Source organism: Capra hircus, chromosome 5 (genome assembly GCF_001704415.2).
Source record: "Capra hircus breed San Clemente chromosome 5, ASM170441v1, whole genome shotgun sequence".
NCBI classification, from domain to species: Eukaryota; Metazoa; Chordata; class Mammalia; order Artiodactyla; family Bovidae; genus Capra; species Capra hircus.
In genome coordinates, this window is record NC_030812.1 from 105,560,416 (window position 1) to 105,584,330 (window position 23,915).

At 56.3% G+C, this 23,915-nt stretch overlaps 1 protein-coding gene across 1 annotated transcript in view; it reads right to left on the bottom strand.

The window, feature by feature from the left end:
* TSPAN9 (tetraspanin 9) overlaps positions 1 to 23,915 on the bottom strand; it is a 190,454-nt gene that overhangs the window by 80,978 nt on the left and 85,561 nt on the right. The gene's annotated exons all lie outside the window — the stretch shown is intronic.

A 23,915-nucleotide genomic window follows, 5' to 3' on the forward strand; every position in this document is an offset into this window, starting at 1 on the left:
CCCCATCCGGCTGAGAAGAGTAGACGGCCTAGGTAGGGTCCTGCCTTGCCCCTCCGAATCCTTCCTCGCCCAGGGTGACACCGGGGTGCGCGGGGGCTACCGGATGCCCAGGGCGCAGCACCAAGAATGCTCTGGCCGAGGACTTGGGAGTATCCAGGAGCCCTGCATCCTACCGCGAAACACCAGCTGCGCCCCGGGCTCGCGCGGAGGTCTGCACTGCCCAGTTGGCAAATAGAGAGAACCAGAAGACGGGGTTGGGCGGGGGAGGGCATCTCTCTTTTCGCCACCAGCCAGAGGGTGAGAGAGCCCCAGAGCACCCCGGCCCTGTATCCCACGCCCAACACCGCGCCTGGCCGCCGGGAGGCGCTGCGTAGGGTAGCTGGCTCCGGTGTGTGTGTGCCATGTCCTCCCCGGATCCCATCAGACATTTACTCCACACCTGCTCTGTGCTGAGCGCCCAGGGGAAAATGTACGAGGTGTGTGGCTCCTGCCCTTCAGGTACACAAGATCCAGCCAGGAAGGCAGAAAGACCTCAATCACCAAGACGGCGGGCAGGAACAAGAGCTACCATGCGGCTATGGCCGAGGGGGACATTCATTCCGACCAGACCCTCATCACAGATGTTCCGCAGGGCCGTAGGCTGCTGAGTCTGCATCTCAGAACTGGAGGCAGGGCGGCATTCCGGGGTGCAGCCACTTATTCTGAGGGCACCTCAGCTTCTTTAAACGGACCAGCAAGGGTTCTGCTATTCCAAGCCCCTTCCCCACTCACATGGCAACCCAGAAATGGAACCCAGTGTGCGTCACAGCCATGGCAACTTGCCATCCCCTGGTTGGGCACTGCGGTCCCATGGGTGCTGTGCACACGGTGGGGGCAGATGTCTGGCTAACTCTGATGGGCCCCCCGGCCACCCGACTGGACTGGCTAACGCCTCTTGTCCGCTTCAGCCTGGACCAGCTCCGGAGGGCTCCCAGCTGCACTTCATTCGCACCACATCACTTCTTTGATGCAGGAGAGATCATACCAGCTGGAGAAACCTGTTTTTCACTCTGAGCTGAGAGTTTAGTGTGTGATCAGGGTGAGGTAGTTCACCTTTCTGAGGTGCCATCTCCTCCTCTTTAACCTGGGGTTCACAGAGACCACCCCCTAGAGGAGTGGGCCAGTGTGAGAACCATCTGACGACGCTGAGTGCTGTCCAGGGGCTGTCATCGCTAGTCTCGGGATGGGCACTTGGAGTAAGTCAGGGCCCCCAGGCTGGCCCTCTCTGCCTTCTTAATTTCCTTTCAACTTGCTCTTCTCCCCAACTCACACTGTCCTGAACTGTTCCACACTCATTTCCGATTATACGTGGATTCCTGCCAGTAACTACTTCCTCAGCAACTGATGCCCTGGGGGGAGCAGGTGGGCCAGGGGCAGGACCACAGGCAGGTAGGAGAGGAGGAGGGGTTGTCCAATGTAACCAGAGCTCTGCTCTGCTCCCTCCTGGCCTTGCTCGTCAAAAGGGCACTGAAGTCCCAGTCGTTGGCTGACCCACAAAGCTTCAGTGAGGTTCCACGAGGGCATGCAACTTAGTCATGATCAGAAGAAAAACCGCAACGCCGATATACAAGTCCCCAGTGTATCCCAGGCACCAAGCGTCAGCCACAATCACCCACGGAATCCTCAGACAAGCCCGCGGGATCGAGATGGTTATCACCTCATTTTACAGTTAAGGAAACGATGCTTTCAAAGCCCATGCTCTTTACTCCCTTGAGCTCTAAACCCAGTTCTGCCCTTAGGAATCTGCCAGTCTAACAGACAGAATCTGAAAGCATAACAGGGATGGGACTTCCCTGGTGATCCTGTGGCTAAGAGTCTGAGTTCCCAATGCAGAGGCCCCAGGTTCGATCCTTGGCCTGGGAATTAGATCCCACATGCTGCAACTATTAATAAGAGTTCCATGCCACAACTAAGACCCAGTGCAGCCAAATAAATAAATTTAAAAAAATAATAAAAGCATAACATGGAGCCTAGTGAAAGGTCATTAGCAGAAGGAGCTGAGTGAGGGGCAAAGGGAAGGGGGCTGGTCAGGGCAGTGCTGCTGGACCGACGGTCAGCAAAGGGGAGCCCCTAGCTGCCGTCCCCTGGTTGGGCACACCAGTCCTGTGGGTGCTGTGTACACGTGGGGGGCAGATGTCCAGTTAATTCTGATGGACCCCACGGCCACCCGACTGGACTGGCTAACGCCTCTTGTCCACTTCAACCTGGACCAGCTCCAGAGGGCTCTCAGGTGCACTTCATTCTCACCACGTCACTTCTTTGATGCAGGGGAGATCATACCAGCTGGAGAAACCTGTTAGATCAGCCCTGCATGATCTTGTGGAGGGCTAGAAGAGGAAGGGGTGCAGGGAGAAGGCAGTCTGCAAGACAGGAAGCAAGTCCCTGAAAAGAAGCAGCTCTGGAAAAGCCGGAGAGGAGCCACGGGAAGGCAGTTTCAGCTAGCGGCTTTGTCCTCCGTCTACCACGAAAAGACCATGCATCCATAATAGACGGCTCATAGCGGGCAGGACGTCCAGGGACACTGGGAGAGACAAACATGAGGACGTGGCTGTAGGCCCTAAGGAGTTTGAGATGCAGTGAACAGACCAGGCTTCCACCCCACTCCAGACCATCCCTGGAGAAGCCCACACACAGCAGAGGGACAGAGCATGCACGAACCACAGCGTGCAGAGTGAGCTCGGCACAAAGCTGGAGCACGGCCCTCCTGGAGAAGGGCCAGCCGGGACAGGCGAGGCAGGGACCAGGGAGGGCATGGTTAGGCGGCCTTCCGGGGGCAGCGAGGAGACGGGGCCTGGGGGTGCGTCACAGTGAGCTACCTGTGAGGCCTCACATGACACATGGGGAGTCTGGGCTTCATCTTGGGGCTTCTCAACCAGCGGGGAATGGCACAGACTCAGGGCCCTAGGAACCGGGCCTGGCAGCAGGGTGGAAAGGCGAGGTCAGGTGCTATGCTGACTCTGTTTCTTGGACTTCAGGCACAGAGGGAACAGCGGAGAGAGACGGTGATGGCAGACAGCATCCCCCTTCCAGGTCCTCATCGACTCGCCGGGCTCAGGAGAGCTGGAAGGTACAGACTGCCCTTGAGGATCTCGGAGCATGTGAACAAGGCAGAGCTGCCTTTTTTTTAAATTATTAAACAACAACGACAAAAAGTGAAGCAGGTACAGAATTCCCAGAGGAATGAAGAGACGTGAATACGTGAAATCTCTGCTTCACAGCAGCTGGGGAGGTGAGGGCTTCAGAGTGAACACCAAGTTCTTGGCCTCTCCTTGCACTTCTTGGGCCTCTGGGCTCTCACCCACCTGCACACATCAGAGCTGACGGGCCACATAGACTCCCTCTGGTCCTACACTGAGGTCTCTGTATCTGACAACGTATGTGGCTCGTGAGGCATCCTGGACCTCTGAGGTTCAGATAAGGCGGCCCCACCGGAATTTAGGTGAGGCGGGGAGCACTTGCTATCCAGAGGGCTGCCCTCGGAGGAGAAGGGGGACTTAATCCCCTCACCTCAATTTTTTTAAACTCCAAAATTGAGATCGTCTTCAGCAATATATTGCTAAGCAAACAGTTTATGGATAGATGGCGTCAGAAGGAAAGAAGGATGGATAGATGAACAGATAAAAAAGATGTAGGGTACGTGGAATCTAAAAAGTCACGACACAAATGAACTTACAAAACAGGAAAAGATTCACAGACTTGAAGAACAAATTTCCAGCTGCCGGGCGAAGGATGAGGGGAAGAGACGGTTAGGGAGTTGGGGATGGACATGTACACACGCTAAATTTAAAATGGATAACCAACAAGGACTTATTGTATAACACAGGGAACTCCATTCAATGCTATGTGGCAGCCTGGATGGGAGGGGAGTTTGGGGGAGAATGGACACATGGGTGTGTATGGCTGAGTCCCTTCGCTGTTCACCTGAAACTATCACAACATTGTCAATCGGCTATACCCCAATTTAAAATTTAAAGTTTTTTTTTTAATAAAAAAAAAAAAGATGTGTATACAATGGAACACAACTCAGCCATGAAACAGACCCTGCCATTAATGACAACACAGACAGACCTCACGGGTTAAGTGAGACAAGTCAAAGGGAGAAAGACAAATACCATGTGATCTCACTCATATGTGGGATATCAAACAAATAGACAGTACAAAACAAGCCACAGACACAGAGAACAGAACAAGGCTATGGGGGTGTGGGAGGGGGTCAGCGGCGTGGTGAAGCGTGGGAACCACACTCTTGGTGCTGAGCAGCCGCAGAGCACACAGAAGTCAAAATACCATGCGGTACAGGTGAAACTTACGTGTTATAAACCAAAGTCACCTCCATGAATGTTCAAAAGAAAGACAGAGGTCGAGGGAAGGATGGAGAGGCCCCTGGCAGGGGCCACACCCCAGGATGTTCACAGGAAGGTTCACCCATCAGGGGGAGGTGAGGAGGGTCCAGGGTGGGGCAGAGGCAGAGAGGGAGGGGGAAGAGGCCTCCTATTTGCTGTAGAAATTAAATAGCTCCAGGTCAAGAGTCACCAGACTTGGCTAGGATTCACGAAGGACCATGGTGATGGTAAAGGGTTGGGGAAGAAAGGAACTAAAGGCCAATGAGGCCCTGTCATCTGGACCAACGAGCATAATTCTTACAGTAGCTACGGTCCCAGTCCCCAACTGATCAAGAGGTAACTGAACAGAGAAAGATACGAGACAATACATAATCAATATAAAGTGTTCTTTGGCTCAGATTCTAAGGGCAGGTGCTGGTGGGTCCTCCTAAGGGTTTACCTGGGCCTCGCCTGTCTTCTGAGCCCCGAGCATGTGTACCTAGACCCTGTGCTTGGCATCCCCCAAGTGGCTGTCACGAGGGCAGCTCCAATCTCTCAAGCCCCATGGGACTGACATCGACCCTGCCCCTGCCCGGCGCCTCTGGCAGCACTTCTCAATAAATGGCCTAAACACCCATCCCAGCGCTTACGCTGGAGCGCCCCACCTCCAGTCAAACAAAAGTCCATCTGATGAGCCACGTTCTTCTCACTGGCTCCACGGGCACCACCCTGGGCCAGCTCCCTCACAGCTCGGGGAGGATTCTCCTTCCCACCCCTTCTCCAGGGAGCGGTCACCCCATCTTCTCATTCACCCTGCTCTCTTATGGCCCTTAGTGTCTTCTGTTTTGCTGATATTGCGGTCGTGTGTGTGTGTGTGTGTGTGTGTGTGTGTGTGTGTGCGCGCTATTCTACTTTTCTACCACAATCCACAATCCTAAAGCGACCTCAGAGGTCTGGCAGGCCTGGCCCTGCCCCTCGCTCCAGCCCACTGTGCTCCCGCCAGCGAACCCTCGGAGCCCACCCTCCTCAGAGACTTTGCCGTGGCTGCTCCCTCCGCCTGGAATGCTCTTCCTCAACCCACTACCTGAGGACACGTCCCTGAGCTCTGGTGAGTTCTTCACAACAGTCCCTTCCACTTCTCTGCCTCCTCCCCGCCCCTGCCGTCTGAATTAAAGCCTGAATCCTCAGAGTCCCCCTTCCCTCCCTTGCAGCACTTTTGTCGGCTTGGAAGCACATGTTTACCTGGGGGACACTCTGCTGTCCGGGTCTCCGACCCGACCATAAGCCCCAGGGCAGCAGGGGCTGTATCCAGGACAATGCCTGACCAGCAGCGGGACCACCGCGTGATGATGAACAAGGAGGCGCTCAAAGCAGGCGTGCGTGGGGATGGGTGACCACCATCACCGGGAAGGGCTTCCTGGGTCCCCACCTGAGGAGCACAGCTTCAGGACGCCGGTTACCTGCGTGACCTCTGGTTCCTCAACTGCAGGGCAGGAAGCCTGCACTGGTTGCTTCTCTAAGGCTCTTAACAGCGCTGAAACCTCCCCACCCAGTGACATGGGACCCAACCTGCTTCTCATTCAGGACAGGGCAGGGCAGGAGGAAAAGCACCTTGGTGGGCAAAGGCTGGAGAAGCCAGAGGGAGAAGACTATCAGGACGTGCCAGCAGAAATGAGGCTTCACGGACGTGAACTGCAAAGAGCAGCGGCATGGAGCAGAAACAACTCCGGATGCCAGTGCACCCACCCCTGCCCACTCCCCCTCCATCCCCTGAATCCACTTAGCTAAACTCCCCCAGGACAAACCTCCCCGGTCTTCCCCGCCCCCACTCTTGGCACCTCCCTCCTCCCCGCCACCACCTCCCAACCCGCCTGCCCATGTCCACAGCGGGGCTGGGGCCCATGCTCAGAGCACCAAGGCACCCAGGTCCATCCCCTCCCCTGCACCGAGCTGCTTGCTCAGTGCCATCTGGCCCCAGACCTGGAGCCCTCAAGTGCGAGGCTCGTCCATCGTCTTTGTACCCCAGAGCCAGGGCCCAGCACTCAGGAGCCATGAAATCACCCCTGAACACACGCAGGGAGAGGGCGGACCTCCTGGGGGCCTGGAGCAAGATGACAGAAGGATGGGCCCTGCCTTAGGGCAGGTGGGGGAGGGGCATGGTGAGCGCTGCCATGCCTCCTCTCTGAGCAGGCTTACAGGGTGGGGGCGCAGGCTGGGGGCCCACCAGGGAGCTGCCCAGCCTGGGCTCTCAGGCCCTTTTCTCCAGGCAAGTCCCAAACAAGTGCCCCAAGTCCAACCAAGCATCCCAGTCAGGTCTCCCCAAGGAGGGCCTGCTGTGCACGCGGGCACTTACCACACCAGCCCCTCCCGGACGCCCAGAGCCAGAAGCACCAGTAATGAGCACTTATCACGGAGGGCAGGCGGCTCTCAGAGGTGAGATAAGACCAGCTGCAGGCACGGGGCAGTGTGGTGAAGCCCCAAGACTACCGCCATGCACCAGTGGAATTTCCTGACCCAGCAAATCCAAATATTCCTAAACCGCTCCGTGGAGGGCATTGACTGGCCGGCCGGGACGGTGCGCTCTCTGACCCAGAGGCCGGCCTGGGCAGGGGGGGCTCACACAGCTGGGACCCTCCCCCAATTCAGGAGCTGCCGCCCCTCTCCCCCTGCACTGAACACAGAACCAGTGCAGGAAGAGCAGACGGCACAGAGATGCTCTCGAGAAGACGGAGAAGCGACAGAGGCCGGGCCCCCGCCTGCTCTGAAGCCACGAGGGACGGGAGCCTGCACGCACACACACACACACACACACATCCCCCACTCCCGGCCAAAGGGAACAAGAGGCACAGGGTGGGGGTGGACAGTGGTGGGGAAGCCCCACTAGGGCATTCCTGTCGGGAAGAACTGGGCTGTCTGAAGACTCACAGGTCTCAGGGCCTGAAGCCACGTGGTCTCTGGACCACCGGCCACTCTGTACGGTAAGGCTCCCTCCCCTGTGCCCACTCAGGCTTCCCTGAGTCCAGGCGGCCGCCGTTCAGGGTGCCGCCCGCCCAGGGGGCCTCAGAGAAGCATCTGGTCCACCCCAGACCTGGAGGCATGTCTCTCACCTCAGAGTGCTTGAGGTGAAGACGGTCACAGACCACACACTCTCATCTGCTGTTCGGGCTACTAAACCTTCAGGAGAGTCCTTTCGGCAATGTCTAGGTTGCTCTGGCAGATGGCCACTCTGGTCGTAACCTAGCCGCACGCGATGCAGACCCAGACTCGTTCACCCCTCGCACAATGCACGCAGCCCCCCAGCCCGCCTCCCCCACTTCCCGACGTCTACTCACCTCAACCTGTGCATCGGACACCCCCCACCTCCGCCCTCAGCCTCTCCCGTGGGTGCTCATCTTGCTAGCTCACCACCATGTGTCCTCTCCCCGGAGGCCCTCTCTGGGGTCACCGGCCAGCTTTGGTCACCTCCTGAACCCTGGGGAGCTCAGATGTCCAGGCTGGAGCTCAGAGAATGTGGCTGGGCTCCGCAAGGCCTGAAGCGTCTGGGTGACTGCGTGTCACTCACCCCCAAGCTCCGGCCCCGAGGGGCACTTCCATGTCCCCGTCAGGCCAGGCGCCAGGGCACACCTGCTTGTCCCCTCCCCCACCTGCTGCCGGAGGAAATGCCAGCCCGCCGCCCCGAGCAGAGGGCTCCTCACTCCTAACAGAGATCTCTCCTTACGCCAAGACGTTTGCCCGGGCCCAGGGCTGGACCCTGCTCCTATGTATGGAGGCAGACATGGAGCCATCCCTCAGGCACAGGGGGAGGAAAGAAGTCGGGTGCGGGGGGGGCCCTCAGGCTCTAGGACCACCCAGCCAGAACAAGAGCCAACCCCCTTCCCCCACCCCGGTCGACATGGGACACATTCTGGAAATCCCGGGGAACACGCCGACACCCCCAGCACCGCTCTGTGTCAACCCCAGTCAACGTGTCCCCATGCTCTGACCTCACAGAGCAGGAACCAGGGGCAGGTGCCAATGACAGAGGCCGAGGCCCCGACCCCAAGACCCCGGCCGTAGCAGAGTAAGGATGATGACCAGGGTGGGCTGTCCACGTCTAACAGCCGGCTCTCTGGGGCAAAGCCCAGATCTGTGGTGCTCACCACCTTCCGTAGTGTAAATATTCCCCGTGGCCAGTTTCAAGCTACTCGTGGTGTGACAAATAACTGGCAATGTTCCTGCTTATTTACTACCAGGCTCTTGACCACTGGGACAGCAAGGCTTTGGCCAAGCCCTGCAACAGCCCAGCTCCCTCCACCCAGGGGAAACTCCAAGCCAAGGAGAAGAAGCTAGCACCCTGCTCATCCTCCCAAGAGAAGTCACATGTCAGGGTGGGGACAGGAGTGGACACGTCATGGGGAGGGTCCTGGGATCCCCCACAGGTGGCCTAACGACCCAGAAAGACCACGGACATTGACTCCTGGACTATGGTGACCCTCTCAGGTAAGACAGGCTTGTGGATTCCCTAGGGGCTCAGATGGTAAAGAATCCGCCTGCAGTGCAGGAGACCCAGGTTCGATCCCTGGGTTGGGAAGATCCCTGGAGAAGGGAATGGCTACCCACCCCAGTATTCTTGCCTGGAGAATCCCATGGACAGAGGAGCCTCGCGGGCTACAGTCCATGGGGTCCCGCAGTCCATGGGGTCCCGAGTCGGAAGCAACTGAGCAACTTTCACTATTACTGCTAAGATAAGTCAGGCCAGGTTCCCGCTCTGCTCCAAACCCTCTAAAGGCGCCCATCTCTCCCAGAGTAAAAGACAAAGATCTCACAGTGTTTTCTCAGTCGACACACGTCCACCTCCCTCCTCCCTCCACTTGGTCCTTCCTGCTGCTTCTCACGGGAGAGCCTTTACACTGGCTGTTCTCTCCTCTGGACACTCCTCGTCCAGGTGTCTCCTTGACCAGCTCCCACCTCCTTCACAGCTGCCACCTCCCCAAGGGCTGCCTGCTGAGCTCCGTACCTCCCCAGCGTGCCCAGCATCACCGGGCCCTGCTCTTTCCACAGCACTCAAACCCATCATTCAGCGCAGTTTGCTTTATTGACTGATGGTTTACGATCTCTCTTCCCCACCAGAACTAAGCTTCACGAGGGCAGGGGTTTGCTGTGTTTCACGATTTGCTGTTTTTCTACGGCCAAGAGCAGCTTCACACATGACAGACCCAAGTGCACGCATGCTCAGTCATCTAACTCTTGCGACCCCGTGGACTGCAGCCCACAGGGCTCCTCTGTCTATGGGATTCTCCAGGCAAGAATACCGGAGTAGGCTGCCATTTCCTCTTCCAGGGGATCTTCCAAACCTGCATCTCCTGTGTCTCCTGCATTTGCAGGCAGATTCTTGTACCACTGAGCCACAAGGGAAGTCCCTTACACATGGCAGGTATCCAGCACACATTTGGTGGGTAAAGGTAAGGCCAGGCCAGGGGAGGTGTCTGCCAAACCCAAGAGGAGGTGGGTAGGGAGCAAGGGGCCCAGTGGTCAGGGTCCACCTGGCTGGGACTCAAGGTGCCCTTGACCTGGCACCCCACCCCTGCATCTCCTTTTCTCATTCAGGCTGCATGGGAGCCCCACGTGGCTAACTCTGAGCAGTACCAAGGGTCAGGGCCAAAGAGGATGCCGGCTCTGACACCCTCTGACCCTGCAGTGGGAGGCCCTGCGGTCCAGTCCGAGGCCTTCCCTAAAAGGTCTCAGGAAAGACAAACTCCCTGCTTCCCCGTCTGTACCTGCCACGCCTGAACCCCCAGCCTTGCGATCGATCAGGAGACGCCCCCAAAGAGCACTGTCCACCCACGGGTTAGAGCCACTGATACCCCAAATCCAGGCAGCTGCCCCATCCCGCCTCAGCGGGTGCCCCACACGCACAGCGGCCAGCTCACTGGCTATTTTAAGCTCCACGGCCCAGCTGCAGCACACTGCCCAGGCAGGCTGGTGGCCTGGGGAGGAGGCAGGGGCTGCTAACTCATGGAGGAGCGCTGACCTGGGGAGCTCCGAGAGGGCTGGGCATCTTCTGTGACCACACTCCCTCCAGGAGGGACTGGAAACTCCCGTCCACACCCTCAAAAGCACCAGCCGTGAGAAAGTGAGTCCAGGGCTGCCCGGGCACGCCCAGATTCCACTGCTGAATGTGACCCCTGAGTCTCCACATCAGAATGAGTGCTAGCCCCACCCTGCCTGCCCCCAGAAATGCCAACACACTGGAGCTCCCACTGCACCCGCTCTCTGGGGCCCAGCGACGCAAGACAGGCCACACTGTAGACTGAAGACTTGGGGACCATTCACCCCCGAGACCCCAGCCCCTTCTCCACAATGGTCTCCCCAGCGGCCGCTCAGTGTTGGCTCACAACCACACTCAACAAACCCTTGTTGACCAAATGGTTGCTTCTAAATGTGTTCTCAACCACATGGGATGGAAGCACGAGAGACACAACCCAGTCTTGACAGCTGGTATCAGTATCAACGCTACTAAGTACATTTCTGCCAGCCCCATGGGGCACCAAGCCTGACGATAAAGACCACAGGACTGGGCTTCAACTGGTGGCTCAGTGGTAAAGAATCTGCCTGCCAATGCAGGAGACACGGGTTCGAGCCCTGATCCCAGAAGATCCCACATGCCAAGAGGCAACCAAGCCTGTGCCCGACAACTACTGAGCCTGTGCTCTAGAGTCCGGGAGCAGCACCTACTGAAACCCACGCGCCCTAGAGCCTGCGCTTCGCAGCAAGGGAAGCCGTCACAGTGAGAAGCCCGAGCACCGCAAAGAAGACCAGCCCCCGCCCACCATGCGCCCTAGAGCCTGCGCTTCGCAGCAAGGGACGCCGTCACAGTGAGAAGCCCGAGCACCGCAAAGAAGACCAGCCCCCGCTCACCACATCTAGAAAAAAGCCTGTGAAGCAGCAAAGACACAGTACAGCAAAGAAAATTTAAAAAAAATAATAATAAAAAACACGGAACCAAGGAATCAAGAGAGTTCAGTGACAACACTAGGGCGCCCCAAGCTGCGGCCCTTCCAAGGAGGGAGGTCACCACCCAACTCACTCCACGGGGATGTTTACACCTGTGTTCTCTGGGAAAAGGGTCTCCTGAAGTTGTGCAACGTGGAGGCCCTGCTCCAACCCACCCTCCTCCATAGGACATCCAGCAACCAGGAGCTGCCTTCCTTGAGAAGCAGCGTACAGAACAGAAACCCCAGGGCGAGCTCTTCCCACCCCCAGCCTCCGCCGCAGGACATCGGCAAGCCCGAGGCAGGACAGGTCACACGTCTGGGGCTCTGGCCACATCGTCTGGCTCTAATTGCTCCGTTGAAGCAACATCAGAGCCAGAGAGGAGGGAAGGAGACCCAGAAGGTGCTGTAATTAGGAAGCTCTGTGACCTAGCTCCTTGCTCCCGTCCACCTCGAGATGGATCTGGCCACCCACACCTTAAAGAAACAGACCTATACTGGGGGAGGAGCGGGAAATTCCTTGAATTTCCTTGTTGGAGGAAGACTGCCAGAAGCTCTGGGTCTTCAGAGACCATTGGGTCCACTCCTCCTCCCCTCTCCTGGCAGCCCCTTCCCCTGGCCTCCGTCCTTCCAGACTCTTTCTGAATATTTCTATTATAACTATAAAAGCAATGGCAGCAGCTTGCATTGACAGAAGATTAAAACATTCCTTGTTGAAAGGGACTTCATACAAGTGACTCTCCCCAAAGTCAGGTCAGAGACAGCATCACGTGGAAGGCAAAGGGCCTCATACCACCCATCCAGCCCCACGTCCCCTCAGCGAGCTGTCCAGGCCCCCACGTCAGAGTCCTCGGATGTCTGGTACCAAAATCGAAATTTCTGGAGGCAGTTACTATGACAAGCTCCTCTGTGACCAGCCCCTCCCCTTGAGAAGGTGGTTAACTGGACTCACTACCCAGGCAACAACTGGGGTCCCCCCCAGCTCTAGGAAATCTTCCAAAACTGGAGGCTCTGGGGGGTAACGAGGCCCCCCACGGCCCGGTTCGGTGCGTCCCCTGAAGAGACATCTGCGCGTGATCACCGAAGTGGCTGAGACATTTCAGTCCGTCATCTGAAGTCACCCCAGCTGGGGGAGGCACGCGGGCCAAACTCTCCCCCTCCGGCAGGACAGAGCTGCCAAAACCACTCTGTCAGCTGAGCCCATCCTCACAGAGGCGCCTGAAGAAGGGGGATGGGGGGTGCAGAATGACGGAATGAAGTCACTGCCGGCCGCCCCTCCCCCTCGCGCCGTATCATCAGCCCTCGGACAGGCCCTTGGCGACCCAGCCACACAGCACAGAGGCCCAGGGCTCCCTGCACCCCCCCAGAGACGGCTTTCAATCTGTCCTCCATGAGCCCTGACCCTGAATCCACTGCGATCCCCGCTTCAAGGGGGGCGGGGGGCAGGGGGTGGGGGGAGTGCTGCGCGCCTGGCTCGGCTCTCACCAGCCTGCCCCAGTTCTAGGAGCCTGGGGGTTCCTCAGGCTGGTGGCCCATCCCCCTCCTCACGGTCCCCCGTCACGTGGCCTCGCTGACTCAGCCCGGCCAGCCGCATGGGCAGGTCGTGCCTCGGCCAGTGGACTGTCAGCCTCAGGAGACCAGAGCACACAGATTCTCGCCGCACCCCTTGGCTTCCTCCACGTCCAGTCCTGAGCCAGGGACCCCCGCACGAGTGCTTGTCGAATGAATGAACAGAGTCTGGAAATTTGGCCCAGCTGGCTCTCCTGGCGGCATCTCATGCCAACAAAAAAAAAAAGGGGGTGGGGGGAAGGAGAGGGAAGAAAAGTTGAGGGAGAGAAAAAAGGGAATAGAGGAGAGCTCACCCACAAGGCAAGACCAAGGCCACCGGTCCGGGGAGCCTGAGCACCTGGGTACTCCCAACCCCCCGCCCCCATCAGGAACCAGAAGTGGTCAACAAGCAGCTTCCTCCTTCCATCAGTAGGGCACACCCGCCCCCCTCCAGCTGAAAGCCTGTCTGATCTGAGTGAATTAACTGAGTAATTAATTTCTCTAAACTGCTGCCCTGGCCCACCTCTCAGAAAGGATGGGAGACCTAGGGGGAGGGGGCTAGAGTCGGGGGGCGGGGAGTGAGGAATAGGGCAGACACCTGCCCTTCACGGTCTCACCGCCTTCTCCACCAGCCCCACAGTGCTGGGAACTCCAGCCTGCTCACCCCACATCACACACAGCCCCGAAGCCTTCACACCACCCTCAGGGCCTCCACAACACACACACACACAGGCACATGTGCACACACGCACACACACATGCACACTGGCTGTGGTGACACCTCTCCAGCAGGCGGGATGCCGGCCCCCGTCTGGAGCTCCGGAGCCTGTCCGGTCCAGAAAGGAGCAGGGAAGAGCAGGTGGAAGGAAGCACAGACAGCAGGCCTGCTGGGAGGCGGGAGGCGGGGGGGATAGCAGGAAGGGCACAGGGGAAGAGGGGCGCTCAGAAGACCCAGACTGCCTGACTCCTGTCTCTGTGACTCTGCAACTCTGAGCAAGATACGCAGCCCCTAGAGCTAAAAGCAGTCTTCCTGTATGCAAAAAGGGGATAGAGTCCACCTTTCCAGAGGATTTTCAGAAGATCCAGAGAGCCCAGGAAGAGTTACTTGCTTATGTCACTCTCTTCCCCTCCAAAGAAATCCCCTGAGGAGACACCCCCCAACACACACACACAAACAGCCTTCACCCTCTGCTTGAACACAGTCGTCAGGCAGCTGTCCCCTAACCTGAGCCCCACCTGCCCACCTCTACCTTCTACCCAAAAGACTCGGCCCTGGAACCAGCCAAGCTCTGCCCCTTCCCACGTCACCTGCTGCTCCATGCCTCAGCTTCCCCACGTGAATCATAAACACAATCAGTGCTGGAGCCCAGGGTCTACGCGCGGTGCCTTGATCAGGGCCTGGCATGTGCTGCATTTGATGAAGAGTAGGTAATATTTCTCTTTTTAAGTGTCATCGCCACTGTTGCTGTTTAGCTGCTAAGTCGCTTCAGTCTGACTCTTTGTGACCCCGTGGACTGTAGCCTGCCAGGCTCCTCTGTCCATGGCATTTTCCAGGCAAGAACACTGGAGTGGGTTGCCATTTCCATCATCACTACTGTGGCTAAAAGAAAGAGTTCTTCCCTCTGGAGCGGTAAAGTGGGGGCCCAATTTCTGTCCCTGGTACCAGGCTGTCACACATAGGGAGACAGTGTCACATGGCCCGAGCTTCTCTCTCCGAGCCTCACACCCCCATCTTAGCAGATCCCTGACACCCCCTCCCAGCTCTCCTTCCTGCCCTCCCTAAAATGCAGTGCCCTAAACTGCTACATCCGGGCACCTGGCACACAGTAGGTGGACAGAAACGTTCAGTGACAAGCATTTGATGAATGAGCAGGACGCTCAGTGGAATCTGAACTTTGCAAGTGACAACAGACTGGTTGCCTGGGGATGCTCCCTCCCCACCACTGCAACCTGGTGACACCTCCATGCTGTAACCATTACAGACAGAGTCTTGATCAGTGCCAGGCCAGCCCCATCTCCCCTCCAGCACTTTAAGCCAGAGCTCCTCGCTCACAATTCCTGTCCTGCCACTGCTACGTCTAAGTTCAGGATTTGGGTTACAGGGGCGAGTGTGAACACCTGCTTACCGTCTCATCTTGTTAGATTTGCTCCATCGTTACAGACAACGGGGATTTAAAGCCCCAGTTCCAACGTCCAATATATTGGTGAATTACTTCTCTCAGTGTTCAGAAGACCACAGAATTTTCAGCACTTCCCAGGTAGTCCAGTGGCTAAGGCTCTGTGCTCCCAGAGACGGGGCCCGAGTTCCATCCCTGGTTGGGGAGCTAGATGCCCCATGCCTCAACAAACAGCCGTACAAACAAATAATTAAATAATTTTAAAATTTAAAACAAAGGAGTTTTGCCCCAGCCTGCATGTTAGAGATGGTCAAATTCAAGGCCTTCCATATTCAAATGAGCAAACCAAGGCCCAGAGCAGTGATGTAACTTGCCCGAGGACACCTGTAATTTTGTGACAAAACTGAGATTTGAGCCCTGGACAGTTCCTCTCAGCCCAGATAATGAACAGTAATGCTCCAAAACTTTAGAGAACTTGCCCTGTGCCAGGATGTTTTACATGTATTTTCTCCAATCCTCATACAACCCTGTAAAAATTTGACAGATGAGAGAGCTTAGGGTAGGTAACTGGTCCTGGACCATGCAAACCAGGAGCCGTGGCCAAAGCAGGCGAGCAGTCTGCTCCGTCTTACCCTAGACTCCTCCCTGCTGGACCACTTGAAGCCAATGAGCACCAGAACATCTCCAACCAGACGTCCGACATAAACGTAACCGACGGGTCAAAAATCTAAATTCGTTCTCTCCTCTCTCCAACACCTAGCTGTTCCTCCCGTGGTATTTTCTACTGTTAACAGCATCACCACCAACGTGGTCACTTAAACGAGAAACCGAGAGAGTCCTCAGACTCTGTGACTTTACCTCTTTACCCTGCAGATTCAAGCCAGCCCCCAGGACCTGCAGCTCACCCCTCTTCCTCTCCTCATTCTCCCTGGCAAGGCTCCTCATCCTACCTCCTCCCTCCAAAACCAACACGAAACAGTTACCCACACCTCTGCCTGGTTTCTCTCCCAGCTGCAGCTCCTGAGCACCTTTCACCTTCTTCCTCACAATCACCTTTCTAAAATAAGTCGACCAACTTGAAATAAGTGGCTCCAACTTGAAAACTTGGTTAGTTCTACCGTAAGTCCCCTACATACGAACTTTCAAGTTGTAAACGTTCAAAGACGCAAACGTGCGTTCCATCAGTGTCAAGAGGTGAGCGAAACAGCAGCTTGCCCTCCATCTCCTGTCGTTGACCATCCTTCAGCTCCGCCACCTCCGACCCCGCCTCCTCCAGGCAGTAACTCTTCTCGCCTGGTCACTCGATGCCAGCCCCTGGGTGCCAGCTGTTGTGCTGTCTTGTACTTTTCAAGGCACTGTACTGTAAGGTTAAAGACGTTTTCTTTATTTTTGGTGTTTGCATTTTAGGTATTATTTGTGCAAAAATATTATAAACCTATTATAGCACAGTGCTATATAGCTGATTGTGTTAGTTGGGTACCTAGGCTCACTTTGTTGAACTTACGAACAGATTGGACTTTTAAACACACTCTGGGAATGGAACTCATTCGTATGTAGAGGACTTACTGTATCTCAGATTTCTCTGAAGAGAAGAAAACCAGCACCTTCATCACAACCAGGCAGGCCTTTTTCTCGAACTCCTATGCATCCTGCAACACCCAACTCAAAACCCCGCTGCTCCTGCCCTCCTGACCCACTGAAGTCGGTGGTTCTGACTCAGCCTCTGGGAGGCCTCTGCTCCACCCTGCATTTCGTGGGCAGGTCTCTCCCCTCTCTTTTTGAGGTGAGCTCCTTGATGGCAGGAAGGTGACACTGCTGAATCCGCAGCTCCAACTCATGGATCTGCTCATTTATTCATTTGCTAATTTACTCCACCTTGAAAACAGAGTGAGTAAATGAGCAAATTCATAAAGCAAGGCTCAGCTACCCACTCCAGTATTCCTGGGCTCCACTGGTGGCTCAGCTGGTAAAGAATCCGCCTGCAACGTAGCTGACCTGGGTTCTATCGTTGGGGTGGGAAGATCCCCTGGATAAGGGAACGGCTACCCACTCCAGTATTCTGGTCTGGAGAGTTCCATGAACTGTATAGTCCATGGGGTCACAGAGAGCTAGACACAACTGAGCAACTTTCACTAAAGCAGGGCTCTGTTTCTAATTGCATTATAAAAAATAATCTTCTGTTAACTTAAGCAAAGACCTCTGTCATGAGTTAAGATCAAGTTTATTTTAGAAACACGATGTTAAAACACTGACTAAAGTCCTGGTTAAAAAAATAAAAAAGCATGAAACTCAAGCTTCCTGGTTGTCAGGCACTCACTTTGGAGGCATCAATGACAATAAAGAGGAGAAAAATTCAATTTCAAGAAATGGAGACTCTGAGCTATCATGGATATAATAGATGTGTGACTGTGACCCAGATGAATTAATTTGTTAATCATTTCCATTTGCTCTCATCTGGAGCAACTCCCAGATTAGTATTTTTTCAGACAGTCGGTCATTTCTCATTAGTGGGTCATAAAATCAGTTTAGTGGGTCAGGAAGAGGATTTTTTAAAAATTAAAACAAAACAGAAATTCTCAGAATGTATCTCACACAGCAGTTTCATGGAACACTTTTTCAGGGGGAGCACACACATACACGGCCTCCCTGGTGGCTCAGTGGTAAAGAATCCGACTGCTAATGCAGGAGACGCAGGAGATGAGGGTTCAATCTCTGGGTCTGGAAGATGCCCTAGAGAAGAGCATGGCAACCCTCTCCAGTATCCCTGCCTGGAGAATCCCATGGACAGAGGAGCCTGATGGATTACAGTCCATGGGGTCGCAAAGAGTCGGACATGACTGATCAAATGAGCACGCCTGAGCAAACACACACACACACACAAGCACATACTGAGTCATGAAGTTTGAGAAACGCAGCCCTGGGCCTCTCACAGTGACATGTGTGGTCCACGACAGTCTCAGAATATGGGCTGGCCGCTCATAAGAATGTGTGCTTTCCAGACACAAGCTCATAATGAATTGTTTTCTGCAGGCAGGCCACACCTGGATGCGATAGTTCACCCAACTGCAGGAAATACACTTGGATTCAGCCTCCAAGATGGAAATGTGGCTACAAGATGCCAAAGAGTTACATGTCCCATGAAGAGACAGGGCAGGAAAATGTGTCTGAGTCCCCAGATTCAGCAACAGCATCTGCTGGGCAGAACTCTGGCTGGGAAAGTGGACGCAGGGTGCTGGGCTACGAGACGGGAGATCAGTGCCCACTTCACAGTGAAGCAAAACCTCAAATGGACCGTGAATAACGTGGGCTCTTTATTCATGTATTCCCCTCTTGATTGCTGAAACAAATCAAAGTTGGTCTAAAAAATGCATGAAGTTCCCTCAGCATAGAACTCTACCTTCCTAACCCATTAAACCAGAGAAACCCAATTCTGAATTGAGCCAATATTTTATCCGTTACAAATTCCACTCAGCTGTCCACCTCATGCGGCTGAAGGAGACACCACCTCCCTCTGGTTGCCCCCAAACTGAAAGAAGACATCAGCCCTCGTGTGTCCAAAGGCCCTGGGCCCAGGACGGTGGGCTAGGGTCTTGTTTTGCTTAAGGTGGGGTGAGAGGAAGGGTCTTGAACCACAGGGGGAAGCATCCAGAAGAGAGCAGTTAAGGACAGGGACAGGTGAGCAGAGCACGTGCTCGGCACCAGCCCAGTCTGGCCGAACCCCACCCCACCTGGAGCCCGGCGGGGCCACACCGTGTCGGCTGTGTAATGCAATGACCCGGCATGGCAGCAGCCTGGTCCCTTCCTTCCTAGATGACTTTGGGAGGTGCCTTCCTGTCTGAGGCATCTCTGGTTCCAGGATGAGGAGCGATGGTGACCACGGTGTTGCCACCAACAGTGGGCCCTCCCCCCTGGGGCCCCCGGGGCCCCCCGGCCTATTTCCAGCCCCCGAGAGTTCCTGTCTAAGGCCAACGTCGCCTGAGGAATTCAGGGCATCCCAGGCCCAGCATTGTTCACATCACACATTCCTCTTCTTGAAAAGCTCCTGGATAGCTCTCATTCCTCTACCTCCCAGTAGAAACCATAGCAGACGACGGGCCACCAGATCCCCGACGTGATGAGAACAAAGCGGGGACAGCCACAGGCTACCCCTGCCCACCAGCTCCCTGGCAGGGGGTGCTCAGACTTGCCCAGAGGGCTCGTCCACCCCTGACCCGTAAACCCTTGCCCAAGGAACCCCTGCCCATCAGTTCCCTGGCAGCAGGTACTCAGACCTGCCCAGAGAGCTCACCCACCCCTGTCCATAGAGCCCCAGCTAACGGGCCTAGCCCATCCCCAGCCACGGCAGCCGAGAACACCTATAGGCAGTCTGTGCCCCACCTGCGCCCACAGCCCCAACATGCTGCCCTTGAAGTGTCCGTGTTTCTACACCATCTGTCTCCCTAGTTCTTTGTGAAAACTGCGGTGAAAGCCTTGGGGAAGGGAAAAAGATCACTGATTGTCACCAAGAGCCTCACTCTCAGGCTTAGCAGGCGGGGTGAGAACCCTCTTGTTCCCTGTGGGTCACCGGTCATGGTGGGAGACTGACCTGCAACTGGGGGGAAAAGACCACAAGTCTTGAATACAGCAGGAGGGGAACAAGCAGAAACAGAAGGATGGATGGAGGCTGCCATGGGGAAAGGCTGACACTGCCCCCAATCTGTCCACGAAGTGAAGACGCCACCCTCTCTGTCTTGCTCGCAGAGGTCGGGTGCCCACGAGGAGCCCACGAGGAGCCCGCTCTCCATCAGGTCAATCAGAGGGCCAGACTCACCCCGGGGCAGAGCTCACAGGACCCCACACTCTGGGTGCCAGTCACCCCATCCTTCCCACCAACCACATCACCAGGTGGTAACCAGGGCTCTCTGTGAGTACCTTCTGCCGCAAGGAATTTCCCTCCTTTGTTTCTTGGCAGTAAGAAATCTGGGGACATGACAAGTCATGGAAATATTACAAATTAAAACAGCAAACCGTCACTGATCACCTATGGGGCTGGTACAGCACCTGCATACGGTGACGCCAGGCCGCCCAGTGCTGGCAGGAGTGGGGCGCACCTCCTCGGCCCCTCCACCCCACACCTGCCCCCTAGTCGCATCTGCCCTCCTTCCCAGGGCCTCCCCAGGAGACAGCAGGCACCCTCCTGACACTCAGACCTGCTCATCTCACTTATCTGCTGAAACATGTCAGTGGCCCCAGTTTTAAGGAGGGTCTAAAGAAGAGGTACACTGAGGGGGTTGCCTGGGGGCAGACTGAGCAGGACCCAGTAGGGCCAAAAACATGCACGATTCACGGCCAGATTGGGGAAGGGGGCCAGGACAGGGTACAGTGTAAAGATGGCACCTGGGGTATCTTTTCCTTGGGATTTCCCTCGCACTGACCTGACACCCTCTCCCCTGTGACCAGGCCCCAGAAAGGGCTCCAGGTCACCTGATGATCAGGAAGGAAGCCCCAGGGATGGCAAAGTTATTTAGTCAACGGCTCAGCCTCCTTTTAGCTAACTTTTCCATTGTGACCAGGCCAAGGGATAGAATACTCAGCGAATCAGCAGACATTGACGGAGCATCCTCTGACCCCAGGGAGGCTAGCAGGGGATGGAGGGGAACGTTACGCAGATGGTGCCATCCACTGGCCATGCTTACACGCACCCCCTCCCTGGCCACACTGCCTTCCTCCCCCAGCCCAGGCCCAACAGGACCTTCTCTTCTGCACTTGGAGCCAGGACCAAGACTCATCCTGTACGCCGCTCTGCAATGGAGCCAGGACCAAGACTCATCCTGTACGCTGCTCTGCAAGTCTCGACGCCCAGACAAGGAGACAGTGGAGGAGGGGGTATTCCCGTGCACCCTGGAGTCCCAGAACCTCGCACAGGTCTGGCCTCTAACGGGGAAATCAGCGAATGAATGAATGAACTAATGACCCAGGGCATAGATGGCACAGCCACAGAGAACATCAGAGGGCTCGGGGAGACAGACCCAAACCCCTGGAAGGCCTGGGCCGGCCTGGGCTGGGCAGCAGGCGGTCTGAGCCCGGGAGGAGAAGGCTTGGGGCGAGCGGAGCCCTGGCAGCCAGCAGGGTCTGGTTAAGATGCAGTATGCAGAGTCCCAGAAATCAATGCTCATTTTTAAAACACTGCTGTCCGGAGCCACCTCCCTGTCTGACTCCAGGCTCCGCGTCGGTGTTAAGTATCTTTCTATTTATAAAGTGACCCTCCCAGCGGTGGTGCAACTCTGGCCCCACACTGGCTACGTGGCAGGGCAATGGAGGCTGGAGGAGAAACTGAGGCCTGGAAACCAGACGCCAGGAACGCCACGGGGTTGCAGCCAGGTAGAGGCTCCCCAGCTTCGGGCCTCTCGCCAGCTGGAAGGTGCTGCTCTTCCCCTCGGTCCCAGGACCACCGCCGGGTAGGCCAGGCCTTCCAGAGTGAGTCCGCGGAGCACCCGGCACAGAGCACCCGGGGGTGTGGGGACATGAGCATGGGAGCCTGGCCTCCCACACCCCCACCTCCCACCCTCCCCCAGCACGGCCTCTGCCTGGCAGGCCCCCTTGCCGGGGGGCTGACCTCCCAGTGTCTTGTCTGCGGCTCCCTTGAGGCCTCCAGGAGCCTGGATGACTTCGTGCTCAAGGCCAAGGAGGAGGCTGACTCCTCCCACACTGCCCTCGGGGTGTCTCCTGCCCACTCAGGCTTCAGGCTGAGGACTGTCCTGCTCCCTAGTTCCAGCCCCCGGCTCCTAGGAAAGGGAAGGGCCAGAGAGGGGGACACTCAGGGCCTTGCAGCTTGTGTGCCCCAAAATCGGGGGCTGCTGAGGTCCCGCCCAGGTTAACCACGCGGCCAAGAAGCACTGCACAGGCACCTGGGGAAGCCCTGGACCAGGCACGAGGGGACATAGGCTCTGCACCTCTCACACTGAACCAGGGTCAGACCTGGACAGCGACCTAGAAATCACTCAGGCGGGTGCTTGCTTCACAATGGAGCACAACGGGCTTCCGGGGTGAAGAATGGGCAAATCTGGGGTCATCCAACAAGGCAGTCAGACAGGCAACAGGAGCCCCAAGGCTCCCGACTGCACACTCAGGCTTCTCCCCTGCACTCAGCCCGTTCAACAAACGCTCACTGGACAGAGGTCTGCAGGCACAGCACCCGGCACCTGGGTTCAGGACATAGTTGGTTCCTGCCTCCAAGAACCTGAAAATCTAATGAAGGAAGACGTCAATGGCTGGACTGTCTTAGCTCTTCTTGTCAGCTCCTCCTGGAGGCTACGATGTCATCTCTAGACACACTCAAAGATTTCCTTGGGGAGGGGTCACGTGTACTTACAGCTGATTCACATTGTGGTACAGCAGAGACTAACCCATCATTATAAAGCAACTCTGCTCCAATTTAAAAAATTAAATAACACTAATAAATAAAAAATTAAAAAACAAAGCAAAAAACTTTAAACAAAACACAAAAAAATTTGAAATGCAAAAAAATAAATTTTAAAACAATACAAATTTTAAAGCTTAAAAAAGATTTTTTAAAAGATAATGATAAAAGATCTCAAAGTCTAAAAAAAAAATGAAGCTAAAAATTTAAGAAGAAAGACAGAGAAGAAAACAGAAGCTTCAGAACAGAGCAAACACCTCCGACAGTAGGAGATGTGCTCAGGGGTACAAAACCAGGCAGTGTGGGGTGATGCTTCCTCCAGGAGCACACATGCCCCGGCCCCAACCCCTCGACCCCACAGGTGAGACGGACCTGCCTGCCTGGCAGAGGGGAGGAAGGGCACCCGGGTCCCAGGGGGAGCTGACGGCACAGGTTGAGACCCAGAGACTGGATGGCGTGGTGGGGCCACGTCAGGACCAGAGGAGGAGGAGGGCCAGCACTGCAGCCAGTGAGAGCCTTGGCAGCAGGGCTGCAGAGCCCAGAAGGCCACACAGAGCCTGGGCTTGCTCCCCAGACAGCCGGTGGCCGCTGCAGTCAGTCCATCCAGACCCGATGCGCAACCCCGTCCCCCTGCCCAGCAGCAGCACAGGTTACCAGGCCCCCAGGCACGGCCACTCCAAAGAGTGGGGAAGACAGCACGGAGGGGGCTAGGGAGGAAGCTGTTCCAAGGTTCAGGCGGGAGTGTGGGAGCACCTGCACTGGGACGGGGGATGGAGAGACAGAGCCCGGGAGGAGGCCACGAAGGCTGGAGGCAGGCGTGGGGTGGGGGGGAACAGAGGCTGGAGGCAGGTGTTGGGGGAAAAACGGAGGGAGACTCCTACACCTGGGGGAGGAGACAGAGTGGGGAGGGCCGCCCCGCAGGAGGCCACCCGCTGCCTGGAAGAGACATCCCTGCCTCCGGTTAGTCACCTCTGGTGCCTACATGCCTACAGCAGCTCTGTGCCCACCAGGAGCTCAATCAATACCTGCAGGCGGACGCTGATTACAAGGCAAGTGTGACTCCGCAGCTCAAGAAAGCCAGGCTAGGCGACAGCGCTGATGGATCTAGAGCCAGAGCGGGTCACACAAAAGGCCCATCCCACCACCTAATCCACCACCCGACTCACTCTTCATCAGTACTGTCCGTGGCTCCTGGCCAGGAGCGGGTAGCCGAGCGACCAGGCAGGGCCCAAGGAAGCTAAGTAGAAACACCCAAGAAGAGCCCCCGAGATACCAACTCTGTGCTCTGGGGTGGAGCTCACAAGCTGCTCTTAAATTCCCAGATGACTCAGATGCTTGATCCAGACTAAGAACCACCAATCATTAACCCCCTCATTTTAAAGACAAGCGGGCCTGCAAAGGGCTTCCCAGGCGGCCCTAGTAGTAAAGAACCCGCCTGCCAGTGCAGGAGACATAAGAGACGTGGGTTCGATCCCTGGGTCAGGAAGATCCCCTGGAGAAGGGAATGACTACCCATTCC